The 15,711-nt window shown below is 41.2% G+C and overlaps 1 long non-coding RNA gene across 1 annotated transcript in view; it reads left to right on the top strand.

The window, feature by feature from the left end:
• LOC127482995 (uncharacterized) overlaps positions 1 to 15,711 on the top strand; it is a 54,427-nt gene that overhangs the window by 16,341 nt on the left and 22,375 nt on the right. The window contains exon 2 of the long non-coding RNA XR_007908991.2: positions 8,962 to 9,110. This is a non-coding gene — a long non-coding RNA (uncharacterized lncRNA). The remainder of the gene's footprint in view (positions 1 to 8,961; positions 9,111 to 15,711) is intronic.

Raw genomic sequence — 15,711 nt, forward strand, 5'->3', positions numbered from 1 at the left:
GGTGTGTTGTGGTCAGGGTTAAATATAAATAATTATATTTGTAGTGTGATGGCCCTGAACCCTAGACCCTAGGCTGCATTAGACTCATCAGAGAACTCTTTTCAGTCCTGGAGTTACATACTGCACTGAAATTAGATTCTTTGGGGTTCTGGGATAGTGGGTGGATAAATAGGGAGAGGACGGGGATCAATGTTTTCTTTAAGCTTCCTGGTCTATTGTAACTGGGGTGCAGCATTTTGATATAAGGGAATATTTATGGAAATGACAAAAACCTGTAGATAGGGTATGGAGGATCCTAAGATTCCTAAACTACAGGAGGAGGCATACTGAAGTCTAAATTTCTGATTGATAATTAGCTGAGCAGCTCTTGGAAATACCAAACATCTGTTAGCCTCAATTTCCTCATCCATAAAATAATAATTGTCATAATAATGCCCACTCCAACAGCATTGCATGGGATGTAGCCAGGAAGTATCAGTTTTCACCCTTATTCTTATCACAAAATAAGACTGTTATTTTCAATACTTGCACACAAATCTAAAGTCATAGAAAGGAAGATAGATTCTTTCTGATAACATCACAGGGCTAAGAAGACAAGCCTTCATAGCTTTCTCTGTTAATATGATAAACTTAATCCTAAATCCCATTAGACCCCTGTGACCTCCAAATCTGGCTCACAATTGCCTTACCTCCTCTGGAGATTCCAGTCTTTTCCAAAGCTACTGGATATCTGTGTCCTGCTCCTTTCTCCACACTGTGTATGCCTTGCTATATGGTTAGAAGATCTAGAATGGTACCAAATGTAGGGTGCAGGCTAAGAAAGTGAGTTACTTGGAAGTTTCCCTTCCTATGGAGAAAAGAGAAACATGATCGCACTTCCCTCCCTCTACTGTGTGGTTTCTGAATAGTGGCGCTGGTGCCATTTTGGACTGGTGGTTTCTTGTGATATAGGGATTCATTTTCTATTGGTACACAGAAAATTGCCACAAATTTGAAAACTTTAAACCACAAAAATGCTCTTTATCTCCCAGTGTCTGTGGGTCAGAAGTCTACAAGCTGCCTGCTGGGTGCTTTGCTCAGGGTCTCAGAAGCCTGAAGTCAAGGTGCTGATTGAGACAATTCTCATCTGAGGCTTGGGGTCCTCTTCCAAGCCAAATCAAATTGTTGACAGAATTCATTTTCTTTTGGTTGGAAGGTGAAGTCTCTATTTTCTTGCTGGTTAAAGCTGCCTCTCAGCTCCCAGAGGCCCCCTGCACAGACAGTCCACACCATTACTGGTTGCTTTGTCAGGACCAGCAGGAACAAGGTCTGTTGCTGCTTCTGTTCTCTTTTAAAGCTCAGTTAATGAAGATGTTCTCCCTTTCTCTTAACTCAAAGGCAGCTGATTAGGGATATTAATTATATTTACAAATTCCTTATGCTATATAAATATAAGCATCCTGCCTATGATCAAGGGCAGGGGATTGTGCAGATCTCAAAGGGGCTGCCTACCACTGCAGTAGGGGGTGTTTGGCAGGTCTCTGCACTAGATGCCAGGGGAGACCTCCAACGCCCCTCCCCCCCCCAGAGTTGTGATAATGAAGAAGTGCCTCCAGACATTGTCAGATGTAACACTTGGGAGATGAAATTGCTCAAGGTTGGGAACCACTAATGTAGGATCTCTGGTTTGTTAGATAAATAAGGAACTCTAAATACTCTAAAAATGAGATAATCCCAAAAGTATCTCCTTCCTGAACCTGGGGAGAGTCTAGCAAAGTGAATCCTATGGCTCAGAACAAAATGAAGATGAAATTTTGCATTCCTGAATCATTCATGGCATGAACAGCACTCAGATCTCCTGTATGCTCTCAGAGGTGACTTAGAGTCAGTTGGCCTGCTGGGATAGGAGGTAATACTACAACCAAGATCACTTTGTGGAGTGTATGTTACTTGCAAGGATGACAGCAAATGAAGATCTCAAAGAGTTGGACAAAAAGAAGGCAACAGAAGGTAATAGTCGAAGCAAGAAGGACCAGGCTTTAAACCTCAAGGTACCTTGCTTTCAGAACTAGTGATTTATACCACAGGGCATCCATTGTTTAATGAATAAGAAGCCTTTAGATCAGTGGTGTTCACAGCTGGTTTATAGATCAGGAATACTTCAGGGGTCCAGATTGTTTCCAGTTTTTGATTCCACTAAGCTTAAGGTGGTAGCTTTCCATTTCATGAATCTCTCTCGTTGGTTACAGCCCAGCTGCTGTTGTGCTAGACAACACATCTCCATACAGCCTTCCTGGGTGGGAAGAGGGGAAAGAGAAAGGAGAAAAATCTCAAATACATTGCGGACTCTTTCTCTGGCTACCTGTGTAACTGGAAATAACCAATGAGATCCTCTTGGCATTGGCAAATTCACCACCTTGAATACATTTTCCCTAGCAGAAAGGATGGCCTTTGTTATTAGTTGCTTTATAATCACATTACTTCTACTGAAGCCACATTTATTTCTCTTTCTCTTTTCTTGGATTTATAGAATATTGATATTCTTGAAGTGCATTACTTCCCCAATTGAGGTTACATCAATAATTTCCTAAGAGTTGGAGTCTTTGGGGTCTTTACCACTGTAGCCTTGAGAACACCCTTGGAATGCTGTTTTTGGCCTTATCTTGCACAGACATTGATTGAATTGGGAAAATAAAGCCTCTTTGAGAAAATCTCTTGATATATTCTAAATTTTATCATATGTCACATCTTAATATCTCATGTTTTTTAATCAGAAATAGTTTTTGGCTTGTTTATAGTTTTGCTTCTGATTTTCCTTATCAAAACACTGTAAACATTTTTTTAGTTTAATCTGATCAAAACAGACCAAGTCTGAAATCATAAATGATTCTTGTTTCTATATTTTTGGTATTTCATATAAAATGCTTTCATTTGAGTAAATGTGTTGTAGGCAGAATGCTATGCACTGAAGAGATAAGTCTGATTGAAAGAGAAGGAAATATAATGTCTCTAACCTCTTACATGTTATTAAAGGGAAAACTGAATTCACCTTTAAGATCCTGAGTGATTCACAAGCTTCTGCTCAAAAATATGAAGGAGAAATATGCTTTGGTTTGAATATTTTACGTCCAAGTTTGGGCTGTTGCCAGCTGCAGAAAGTGTGGTTCTAGCTGTGTGCAGTCAAATTTGAAGCACAAGATCTGAGGAATCTCTTGGGAAGCATTTTCTTGAGAGTCCCATATCTAGTGTGCATTGGAGCTGAGAGAGGGCAGGTGCCTCTGGCTGGAGCCGCTAATATTTTATTGCTACCGGTACCCACTGGTTGGTTAGGTTGGCTGCTAGTCAGGTGCCAAGTACTTTGTGTTCATGAGGTGTTCATATGGGAAACCTGGATGCCTCCCAGAGAGGGGTTGTGCTTAATGCCATGGAGATTTCTCTTAGAACAGGAGCCTTGCTGGTAATTTCTTTCTAAAGAATCTATAGCACAGTCTATATTGGAAGAAGGGAGGCTGGTCATGAAGATGAATTGGGAACTTGGTTTATCATGTTTTGTGGACATTTTGCTTAGTGATTATGCTAGTTTGTCAATGGGTTGCAGACTCAAGGAGAAATTATGTTTTATTTTACCTTAAAATTGGGTTTAATTACTCCTGCGTATTTGGAAAAATGGTAAAAGACATTGGATATAGATTGAAACTGTGGGGAAGAGGATGAAAAGCCCCAAAGTTACAGACTCATGGAGAAATGAAACGTGAATAATTTCATAAAAACAAGAAGCAGGAAGGTAAGTGGGGAGAGCTTCTACAAGGGAATTGAGCACGGATCCCAAAGTAATATTCCTTCCAAGCTATATTTTGTGGAACCAGAATCCTGGGAGTGTTTGTGAAAGGAATGTGTGAAAAATCTTTGGCCCCATCTTGGATATTTTCCCCTGGGTCAAAACATTGGGAATAGAGTTGGATGGTGTTATGGATGAATTATGTCCTTAAATTCGTATGTTGAAGTCCTAACCCTTAGTGCCTCAGAATGTAGCTGCATTTGAAAATAGGCTCTTTTTTTAAAAACAATATTTATTTATTTGCAAGAGTTACAGAGGGAGAGGAGTTACGAGAGAGAGAGAGAGAGAGAAAGAGAGAGAGAGAGAGAGAGAGAGGTGTACCTTTCATCTTCTGGTTCAATTTCCAGATGGTTGCATCAGTTGGGGTTAGTCCAGACTGCTGCTAGGAGCCAGGAGCTTTATTGAGTTCTCCAAAGAGGGTGGCAGCACCCCAAATATGTGGACCATTGTCTGCTGTTTTTCCTAGGCCATTAGTAGGGAGGTGGATGGAAGGTGGAGCATCTAGGACTTTAACCTGTGCCCATATGGCATGCCAGGGTCACAGGTGGCAGCCTTACCTGATAAACCACAACTCTGGCCTGTGGAAACAGATTCTTTAAAGAGGTGTTCATGTTAAATTGAGGCCGTGAGGATGGTTCCATCATCCATTCTGACTGATGTCCTTAGATGAAGAGGAGATGAGGACACAGACACATGGGAAGATTTTGTGAAGACTAGGGAGAAGATACTACATACAAGCTAAGGAGAGTGACCTCAGAAGGAACCAACACTTGATCTTGGACCTGGAGCCCTCAGCACTGTGAGACAATACATTTCCATTGCTTATGAGGCCTAGTATATGGTACTTTGTTACGGCAGCCCTAGCACAGCAATGGAGGTGGAATATACACTTTTAAGATGTCCCACAGATGTTATATATGCACATTAATTTTTAAAAAAATCACCATTTTAAGGTTTAGACAAATGAATTTGCCTTGAGCCCCATTTGTTTATTAAATTTCCTTGTGGATCTGGTTAAAATGATCATCAAGAATAACATGGTGAAGAGGAGTGAGAGCATTCAAACCCACGAGCCTGTTTTGACTGTGCACATCTCAGTGCATGCTGCAGGGTCAGGACTAGGTGAGTTTCATTTGGCCTTCTGAACAAATAAGAGTGAGTAATTCAGTAGACTCCAGACCCTGGCACACACTGAAGGTGATCTGCTTCCAGGGTTGGAGAGTGCCTGACATGCTCCTAGACTCACCAGGTGCATTCAAGGTTACCTTCTTGTCTGTGAAAATAAACAAGCAGTGGTTCCCTGTGAGTGAAATGTACTGGTTCACTTCACATAGCACCAGTGTCTGGCCCTGGATGAGACAACTGAAGTGCTTAGGGCGCCGAAATTAAGGAGGCGGAAGGTTGCGCAAGTTTGGAATCTGCAATTGCTTGATCTCAAGAGTTAGGAGCCTGGGGCACAGAATTTAAGGAAGCTCATGCTCACTTTTAGGGTTCTGCAAGGGCACAGCCAGCACTCACATTATTTTGCCTCCTTAAATTTTGTGGCATAGGCACCTGTTTGTCTCATCCTGAGCCCCTGGTGCTTTGTGATGTGAACCAGTACATTCCCTGAAGAACACTGCTGCTTGTTTATTTTTGCATGCAAGGAGGTAACCTTGAAAGCATCTGGTTGAGTTGAGAAGGGTGGCAGGAGTGCTTAGTCCCTGGAAACTGTGTACCCTAGTGAGTGCCAGGGCTTGGCATCTGTTGAATTCCTGGTTCTTATTTGTACTAAAGGTTGAACAAAATTTTGCTTGCTTGTTGATGGCAGCGCAGCTAAGTAAGGATTTAGGCACATATGGTAGTAGTCCCTCACTCTTTCTATGCCTTTTTGTTGTAACAGTACTCTTTGTGTCTTCCATGTTAAAGTCAAAGGAATACAATCAAAAACTAGTGAATATTTTTGTTGAGCCTGCTGTTGGCTGGGGATTTTTCTTCTGCTGGTTGAGCTCTAGTGTAAAGATGCTCTGGTCCAAGAACCAACACCAAGGAATCTTTGAAGTCTATCTTATCTATTTTCTTAGCATCAGATCCAATAATAAATGTTCATAGAGCCTTAAGAGGTGGAATCATTAAGCTGAAATCTTTATTTTACAGATGATTTTATAGATGAGAAAACTGAGAGGAATAGAATTGAGACAAAGGAGAAATATACAAGAAAACGGGAGTTGGATGCAGAGTCCAGTGTTCTCTCTCCTACTCCAGAATACTCAGACTATGTAGGCAGTGAGGTGGTTTCTTAGGGGGTCTACTGACTTGTATACATGCTCAAGTCTATGCAGAAGAGCATTTTCAATGCCTCTTCCATTGGCCAAAAGTCCATGTACCTCTTCTTGTGTTCCAAAATACGGGTCAACAAATTAATATACTACTCCTCCCTCAGTCCCCAGTGTGTCACACAGCAGGTGTTTTCTTCATAAGAATAAACAAATGGGGGGCCTGCGCTGTGGCTCACTTGGTTAATCCTCCTCCTGCAGCACTGGCATCCCATATGAGCACTGGGTTCCAGTCCTGGTTGCTCCTCTTCCAGTCCAGCTCTCTGCTGTGGCCCAGGAGGGCAGTGGAGGATGGCCCAAGTGCCTGGGCCCCTGCACCCAAGTGGGAGACCAGGAGGAAGCACCTGGCTCCTGGCTTCCGATTGGCACAGCACCGACCGTGGGGGCCATTTGGGGAGTGAACCAATGGAAGGAAGACCTTTCTCTCTGTCTCTCTCTCTCACTGTCTGTAACTCTACCTGTCAAATAAAAAAAATAAAAAAGAAAGAATAAATAAATGGGATGAATGTTTGCCAAACCAGTTAAGACATTGCTTGGACTGCCTATATCCTGTATCAGAGTGGCTGAGTTTCACTCCTAGAGCTACTTCCCATCTACTTCTTGCTCATGTACAGAGTGGGAAGTATAGATGATGGCTCAATTACTTGGATTCCTGCCATAGATGAGGGAGACCTGGACTGAGTTTTGGGCTCCTAAATTTGGTGTGGTGGCATTTGGGGAACGAATCAACAAATTGAAGATCTCATCTCTGATACTCTACATTTTAAATAAATGAAAAGTTTAAAAAAATTAATCATGCTTTCATTAAAATGTTGCCTTTGTGTCTGCTAATACTAACTGATAGAATAAAAAAGGGAGAGAATGATCCAACATGGGAAGCGAGATACACAGCAGACTCATAGAATGGCAGATGTCCTAAACAGCACTCTGGCCTCAGAATCAGCCCTTAAGGCATTCGGATCTGGCAGAAGAGGCCATGAGAGTATTTTAGGCATGGAAAGCCAAGACACTCTGGCAAAAAAGGACTTAAATGAGAGATCTCTGTGAGTGAGATCCCAGTAGAAAGAACAGGTCATCAAAGAAGGAGGTACCTTTCTATGAAGGGAGGAATGAGCTTCCACTTTGACTTTGACCTTGTCTAAATAAGATTGAAGTTGGCAAACTCAAAAGGCTTCCATAGCCTTGGCAACTCATGACAAGAGCCTGGGGTGATTACTGACACCATAAACAAGAGTGTCAATTTGTTAAGTCAACAACAGGAGTCACTGTGCACTTACTCTTCATGTAGGATCTCTGTCCTTAATGTGTTGTTCAATGTGAATTAATGCTATAACTAGTAATGCTGAAACAGTATTTTACACTTTGTGTTTCTGTGTGGGTGCAAACTTTGAAATCTTTACTTAATATATACTAAATTGAGCTTCTGTATATAAAGAGAATTAAAAATGAATCTTGATGTGAATGGAATGGGAGAGGGAGCGGGAGATGGGAGGGTTGTGGGTGGGAGGGAAGTTATGGGGGGGGAAGCCATTGTAATCCACAAGCTGTACTTTGGAAATTTATATTTACTAAATAAAAGTTTAAAAAAATGCTGTCTTTGGCACAGTTCCCCCTAGCACAGGAGTTCGAGGAGGCTATGAAATAGTTCAGCTTGTATGTACAGTTTTGTGTCTTTTATAGGTTCATCTCCATTTCCTTTCCACTCAGTGGTATTTGGTGGGAAGAGGATCTTCATGTAGTAACATGTCACGTACAAGGGGCAATGATGGAAGAAAAGAGGCTGATTTGTATTGTAGATGGTTTCCTCTGAATGAGTGATGTGTGGACTCGAGCTCATGCTTTGGATATGGGATGAGCTCTAAGCAGTCTTCTGAGCCTGAGCTGCTACAGACAGTGAGCGGATAGCACTGGAGGAGCAGTGGAGTAGCAGAGAAAGAAGAACGCTTTATCAGTGGCAAAGAGATACTTGATGTATATCCAAGGTGGTCTCGGCCTTGACAAATTTTTGAAAAGTGAGTGCATTTGAGACTAGCTTTGAGCAAGACTGAGTTGTCTCCTGCTGGAAAACAGATGTTATAGTGGCTTAGGAGTGTAGCCACCCAGACCAGAATGCTTGGATTTGAATACTCACTAGAGAGAGAACTTTGGGTAACTTTTTTAAACCTGTGCACCTTTGATTTATTTGTTAAATGATAACAATTAGAGTACCCATACTTCATTGGATTTTTCTGAGGCCTAAATTAGTCAAAATATGGCCTGCTACACAGTACGTTAACAAAATTATCTATTAAATTGCAAGAGACAATGCCATACACGTCCTGGTTCTGGGAAGAATGGCTATTGGCTTTGCAATAATATACAGTCTTGTCCAGTGCAATGATGCCCTTAGGGTTTGTACTTTGAATTTATAAGTTAAATGATATAATTTTGTGCTTTAGTAAGTAAGCTTAGCTTGGTGTATATAAAAATTGGTGTAGCCAAATGCATTAAAACAGAGACCCATCATATTACAATGACCTGTATTGCTCTGTTTTTATAATCTGGATTCTCCTGAAAGGAGGTCCATTGGGAAGCATTAGTAGTTATTTCTAAGACTATTGATATGTTCTCAGTCAAGCTTTGGGAACGTTGCTGCAACCCCCTAATTCCCGGGGCCGGCTTGCCCTTCACCTTGCTCTGGGCTGGTGTGGTGCCCTCTGTGATTCTCCACAGAATCTGAACATTCCTCTTCTCCCCAATCCAATCACCCACCGGGAATGCATTCAGTCTGCTCTTCAGAGAACCCCAGAGGTCACGTAATTTAACTGACTAGTATTCCCCTTTGTTCAGGTACAGGACCAAACTGCCAGGTTACAGAATGCTAGAGTGTTTCAAATCGGATCATCTGCTCCTTCAATGTCAAAACCAGCAGCAGTGTTTGCAATTCTGTATCACCAACACCAAAAGCAAAATACCGACTGTTCTGTGTTCACCAGCAGGTGAGAAGGTTAAAGAACAAAGAACCATGAAAGCAAATATTTGACTGTTTATATACAAGTAATGCAACAATCCTCTTTTCTTCATATTAGTGTTTTTAAACTAACTTGTTTCATTCAGGTTGTTAAAAATAAAAAAACAATGTTTCTTTTGCTGTTCTCTCTCTCTCTCTCTCTCTCTCTCTCGATTCATTTGTTTGAGAGGCAGAAAGGCAGAGGCAAAGAGATAGAGAGAGAGAGAGAGAGGTCTTCCATCCACTGGTTCATCCCCCAGATGGGCACAACAGCTGGGGCTGGGCTGATCCGAAGCCAGGAGCCAGGAGCTTCTTCTGGGTCTCCCACGTGGGTGCAGGGGCCCAAGAACTTGGGCCATCTTCTACTGCTTTCCCAGGCCACAGCAGAGAGCTGGATCGGGAGTAGAGCAGCCGGGACCCAAACCGGTGCCCATATGGGATGCCAGCAGTGCAGGTGGTGACCTTATCCCCTAAGCTACAGCACTGGCTCCTGTTTACTTTTAAGACTTAAAACAAGTCTAGTGTTTTGCATTTTGCTTTTATGCAACGTTCCTATTAATTTCTCCCTTTGGTTTAGCCATCATGTCATGATTGCTCTGGAATTTGGGGAAACTGGATGCCATTTGCAATGAATAAATGCTTATAACATTTCATGCATCATTATTTAACTGAAGAAGAATGCATTATTTCTTGATTTTTTTCCATCATATGAGCTGGAGAGGAGACAATACATGAGGACAGAAAAAGGACTTACGTCCAGTTTACCATCCATTTGCACGAACAGTTTTGGTTTCTTTTCATAAGTGAACTTCCATTTTCAACCGCACAGACTTTGGTGGGGCAAGCTTAGGATGGGTGGGATTTCAGAGCCTTTTCTGAGAGCATTCAACAGAGTGGAATTGAATCTACTATCCAAGGGAAAATGAAAATTTCAAGTGGTTACAAAAAGGTGACTTGAAGGAAATGGTTAGTACCCTCATTTTTACAACTGAGACATCTCTGAGGCTACACCTGAAAAGTCTCTTAAGAAAACTAATTTAGAAAGAGACATGCAAGTGATGCCAACACTACATATGGAGAATGATCTAACTGTAATCAATACTACTTGATTCTTCTCATAAAAGCTTTTATTTAATGAATGCAAGTTTCATAGGTACAACTTTAGGAATATAGTGGTTCTTCCCTCCATACCCATACTCTCACCCCCATTCCCATCCCATCTCCTACTCCCTCTTCCATCCCATTCTTTGTTAAGATTCTTCTTTCTTTCTTTCTTTCTTTCTTTCTTTCTTTCTTTCTTTCTTTCTTTCTTTCTTTCTTTCTTCCTTCCTTCCTTCCTTCCTTCCTTCCTTCCTTCCTTCCTTCCTTCCTTCCTTCCTTTTCTTCCTTCCTTTCCTTCCTTTCCTTCTTCCTTTCCTTCCTTTCCTCCTTCCTTCCTTCCTTCCTTTCTTTTTTTCTTTCTTTCTTTCTTTCTTTCTTTCTTTCTTTCTTTCTTTCTTTCTTTCTTTCTTTCTTTCTTTCTTTCTTTCTTTTTATTTTTTGACAGGCAGAGTGGACAGTGAGAGAGGGAGACAGAGAGAAAGGTCTTCCTTTGCCGTTGGTTCACCCTCCAATGGCCGCCGCGGCCAGCACACCGCACTGATCTGAAGGCAGGAGCCAGGTGCTTCTCCTGGTCTCCCATGGGGTGCAGGGCCCAAGCACCTGGGCTATCCTCCACTGCACTCCCTGGCCACAGCAGAGAGCTGGCCTGGAAGGGGGCAACCAGGACAGAATCCGGCGCCCCGACTGGGACTGGAACCCGGTGTGCCGGCGCCGCAAGGCGGAGGATTAGCCTAGTGAGCCACGGCGCCAGCCAAGATTTATTTTTAATTAACTTTATAGACAGAAGACCAACTCTATACTAAGTAAAGATCTCAACAACTTACAACCCCCCCACATATACACAATGTATAAAGTACTGTTTGAGAACAAGTTTTGCAGTTAATTCTCATAGTAGAACTCATTAAGGACAGAGGTCCTACATGGGGAGTAAGTGCAAAGTGACTTCTGTTGTTAATTCAACAATTAACATTCTTATTTATGACATCAGTGATCATCCAAGGCTCTTGCCATGAGCTGCCAAGGCTATAGAAGACTTTTGTGACCGCAGATTCCAACAGTAATGATTTGATTCTTTTAAAAAAATATTTGTTTAAAAGGCAGAGTCACACACATTGTGTGCATGCACTCATGCAATAACACACACACACACACACACACACACAGAGGGAGAGAGAGAGAGAGAGAGAGAGAGAGAGAGAGAGAGAATCTTCCACCTGTTGGTTGATACATCGAATGACTGCAATGGCCAGGTTGCTCCTGGCTGCTCACTTGGGTGTCATGCGCCCACGTACTTTGTCTTCTGCTTTCCAATGCTCATTAGCAGAGCAGACGGCAGTCAAATTCATACAGGATGCTGTTGTTGTAGGTGGTGGCTTAACTCACTGTGCTACAATAGTGGCTCCACCTCATGCATCTTAAAGGAAATAAGTCACTTGGCTCTCTGTAAACAGAGTGAAGAGTAAATTTTCAAATCTATTTGGTCAACGTGAACAGAGTAAATTGACCAATTACCCCAGCTGCCTACAAACACTTTAGTCCTGAAAGGAAAATGCCTCAGTCCTGAATTATGCAAGACAGATGATCTTCCTATCAGAGACCATTCAGCCTGTTTTCTTTCATTTTATAAAAGGTATCAGAGGGGACTGGTGAAACCAAAAGTTGCATTAAGCATTTCACCCATGGACATATCATGAGTTTTCTAGTTTGTGATGAAAATGTACTAGTTTATAATTTTACAAAATCTCTTTCAAACTCTAACCTAAAATGTAGAAGTCTGCCTATGGATTGAACCCAATCGTACTGGTTATTGGATAGTTGGGACTGCCATTTTAATTTTCACATCCGTCATGTTTACAAAGCCATTTTTGCTCACAATGCTATTAAATTTTCATTGGCATGTCAGGGCATCTGACTTTAGGTTGACACCAGAGTCCTGGGCAGAAGTAGGGACACTTTCAACATATTGAAGTTTGTAAACTTTGTCAGTAGGGAAATATTCCAGAAAGTTCTAGTTATACAGATTTAAGCAATAAGGAAGTCACCTTACTCAGCTATGAAGAGTCCATGGGCAGGGCAGTTGCTGTTTGACTTTGCCATTCAACAACGTCACCGATCTCAGTGCCCACTCATCTGCCCTCTGCCAGTTGAGGAATTGGTGTCCTTCCAAGCTCTAGCTGAGGCAGTTGCTGCTAAAGGATGAGTTATTTGGAACTGGGAGGCACATAGAGAGCGATATCTCTTCAGCTGGAGGAGGGGAGCTTAGGGCAGGCTCTCAGTGCTGACCTGAAAAATGGTGCTGGGAAAATTGTGTATGTTGTTGTTCTTTTTTTTTTTTTCCACTACCTAAAGGAAGTGGTTTAGACCTTTGAGAGGACATTAGACTCTCCCAGGGGGCTTGTTGAAATACAGTAGGATGGACCCCACCCCAGATTCTGGGTTCAGCAAGTCTGGGTGGGATGGAGCATAATTTGTATTTCTCTTTTTTTATTTATATATGGAGAACATATTTCATATATATTGTGTATAGACAAAGGCTATACACAATAATCAAATCTCAAGATGTCAATTTCACTCATATATATTTCAACTTTTGTAGCCTCTGTATTGGCTTTCACAAATCAGAGAAAACATATGCTATCTTTTTTTAAAATTTGCTTATTTCACTAAGAATAATGATCTGCAGTTGCACCCATTTTGTTGTGAATGACAAGATTTTATTCTTTTTTATGTTGTAGTAGTATTCTGTTATGCATACATATCACTTTTTTTTCAATCCAGTCATCAGTTGATAGACATCTAGGTTGATTTCCTGTCTTAGCTGTTGTGAATCGAGCAGCAAAAAACATGGTGGTACAGATATCTCTTTCATATGCTGATTTCATTTCCTCTGAGTAAATTTTTTTTAATTTTTTTTTTATTTTTTATTTTTTATTTTTTATTTTATTTATTTTTTTTTTTTGACTGGCAGAGTGGACAGTGAGAGAGAGAGACAGAGAGAAAGGTCTTCCTTTGCCGTTGGTTCACCCTCCAATGGCTGCCGCGGCCGGCGCGCTGCGGCCGGCGCACCGCACCGATCCGATGGCAGGAGCCAGGAGCCAGGTGCTTTTCCTGGTCTCCCATGGGGTGCAGGGCCCAAGCACCTGGGCCATCCTCCACTGCACTCCCTGGCCACAGCAGAGGGTTGGCCTGGAAGAGGGGCAACCGGGACAGAATCCGGCGCCCCGACCGGGACTAGAACCCGGTGTGCCGGCGCCGCTAGGCGGAGGATTAGCCTAGTGAGCCGCGGCGCCGGCCTCCTCTGAGTAAATTATCAGGAATGGGATGGTTGGGATGCTAACACTGTTGGTCCAGGACCACAATTTATTTAAAATACTAAGACTCTACCTCTGAAGCTGATTTCATTTTCTCAAACAAGTTACAAAATGGGAAGACTTGAAACGGGTGATCCTGTTCTACAACCTTTTTTTTTTTTTTAACCAGAAAATCACAAATTTATAGACATATCACAGTGGTTTACAAACCATTCCAATCAAAATTGATGATTGAACTAATTAGCTACTTTGCTTGAAAATTCCCTGGCAAAAGAATATCTTACAGTTACATATTGCCATATATTTATTAGATTACATATCAGTAATATACTAGCATATATCCTGCTTTATTTTTATTTTTATTTATTTTTAAAGGAGAACAAATTTCATGTATCACATCCACACAGATTTAGGAACATAGTGATACTTCCTTTTTTTTTAAAATCTAATTTTTTGAATTTATTTTTTTTAAATCAGTTGTTCCAACTATTTAATCTAAATGCTTTTTTATTCCCTAGGAATTTCTTTTTTTAGTTTTTTTTTAAACTTTTATTTAATGAATATAAATTTCCAAAGTACAGCTTATGGATTATAATGGCTTCCCCCACATAACGTCCCTCCCACCCACATCCCTCCCCTTTCCCACTCCCTCTCCCCTTCCATTCACATCAAGATTCATTTTCGTTTCTCTTTATATACAGAAGATCAGTTTAGCATACATTAAGTAAAGATTTCAACAGTTTGCTCCCACACAGAAACATAAAGTGAAAAATACTGTTTGAGTACTAGTTATAACATTAAATCTCAAGGTACAGCACACTAAGGACAAAGATCCTACATGAGGAGTAAGTGCACAGTGACTCCTGTTGTTGACTTTACCAATTGACACTCCTGTTTATGGCATCAGTAATCACCCTAGGTTCTTGTCATGAGTTGCCACGGCTATGGAAGCCTTTTGAGTTCACCGACTCTAATCTTATTTAGACAAGGTCATAGTCAAAGTGGAAGCTCATTCCTCCCTTCAGAGAAAGGTACCTCCTTCTTTGATAACCCATTCTTTTCCACTGGGATCTCACTCGCGGAGATCTTTCATTTAGGTTTTTTTCCCCCCAGAGTGTCTTAGTTTTCCATGCCTGAAATACTCTCATGGGCTTTTCAGCCAGATCCGCATGCCTTAAGGGCTGATTCTGAGGCCAGAGTGCTGTTTAGGACATCTGCCATTCTATGAGTCTGCTGTGTATCTCACTTCCTATGTTGGATCATTCTCTCCCTTTTTGATTCTATCAGCTAGTATTTGCAGACACTATTTTTGTTTATGTGATCCCTTTGGTTCTTAGTCCTATCATTATGATCAATTGTGAACAGAAATTGATCACTGGGACTAGTGAGATGGCATTGGTACATGCCACCTTGATGGGATTGAATTGGAATCCCCTGGTATGTTTCTAACTCTACCGTTTGAGGTAAGTCAGCTTGAGCATGTCCCGAATTGCACATCTCTTCCCTCTCTTATTCCCACTCTTATATTTAACAGTGATCACTTTTCAGTTAAGTTTCAGCACTTAAGAAGAATTGTGTATTGATTACAGTATTCAACCAAAAGTATTAAATAGAACAAACAAAAAAAATACTAAGAGGGATAACATATCAAGTTGCTCATCAACAGTCAGGGTGAGGGCTGATCAAGTCACCGTTTCTCATAGTGTTCATTTCACTTTAACAGGTTTCCTTTTTGGTGCTCAGTTAATTGTCACCTATCAGGGAGAACAAGAGGTATTTGCCCCTTTGGGATTGGCTTATTTCACTCAGCATAATGTTTTCCAAATTCCTAACAGGGATCACTTTTCAGTTAAAATTTAAACACCTCAGAATAATTGTGTGTTAATTACAGAGTTCAACCAATGGTACTAGAACAAAAAAAATACTAAAATTGATAAAGTATTACATTGTACATCAACAGTCAGGACAAGAGCTGATCAAGTCACTGTTCCTACCCTACCTTCCCCCTGGCCCATGCTTCCATCCTCCCTATTCCTTCCCTTTTTATTCTTTCTTTTAATTTTTACAATGATCTACTTCCAGCTTACTTTATACTCACAATATTAACCCTATACTAAGTAAAGAATTCAACAAATACTAAGAAAAACACTTTCCACAACAGTACAGACAAATGTTTTA

This window comes from Oryctolagus cuniculus, chromosome 4 (assembly GCF_964237555.1).
Source record: "Oryctolagus cuniculus chromosome 4, mOryCun1.1, whole genome shotgun sequence".
NCBI classification, from domain to species: Eukaryota; Metazoa; Chordata; class Mammalia; order Lagomorpha; family Leporidae; genus Oryctolagus; species Oryctolagus cuniculus.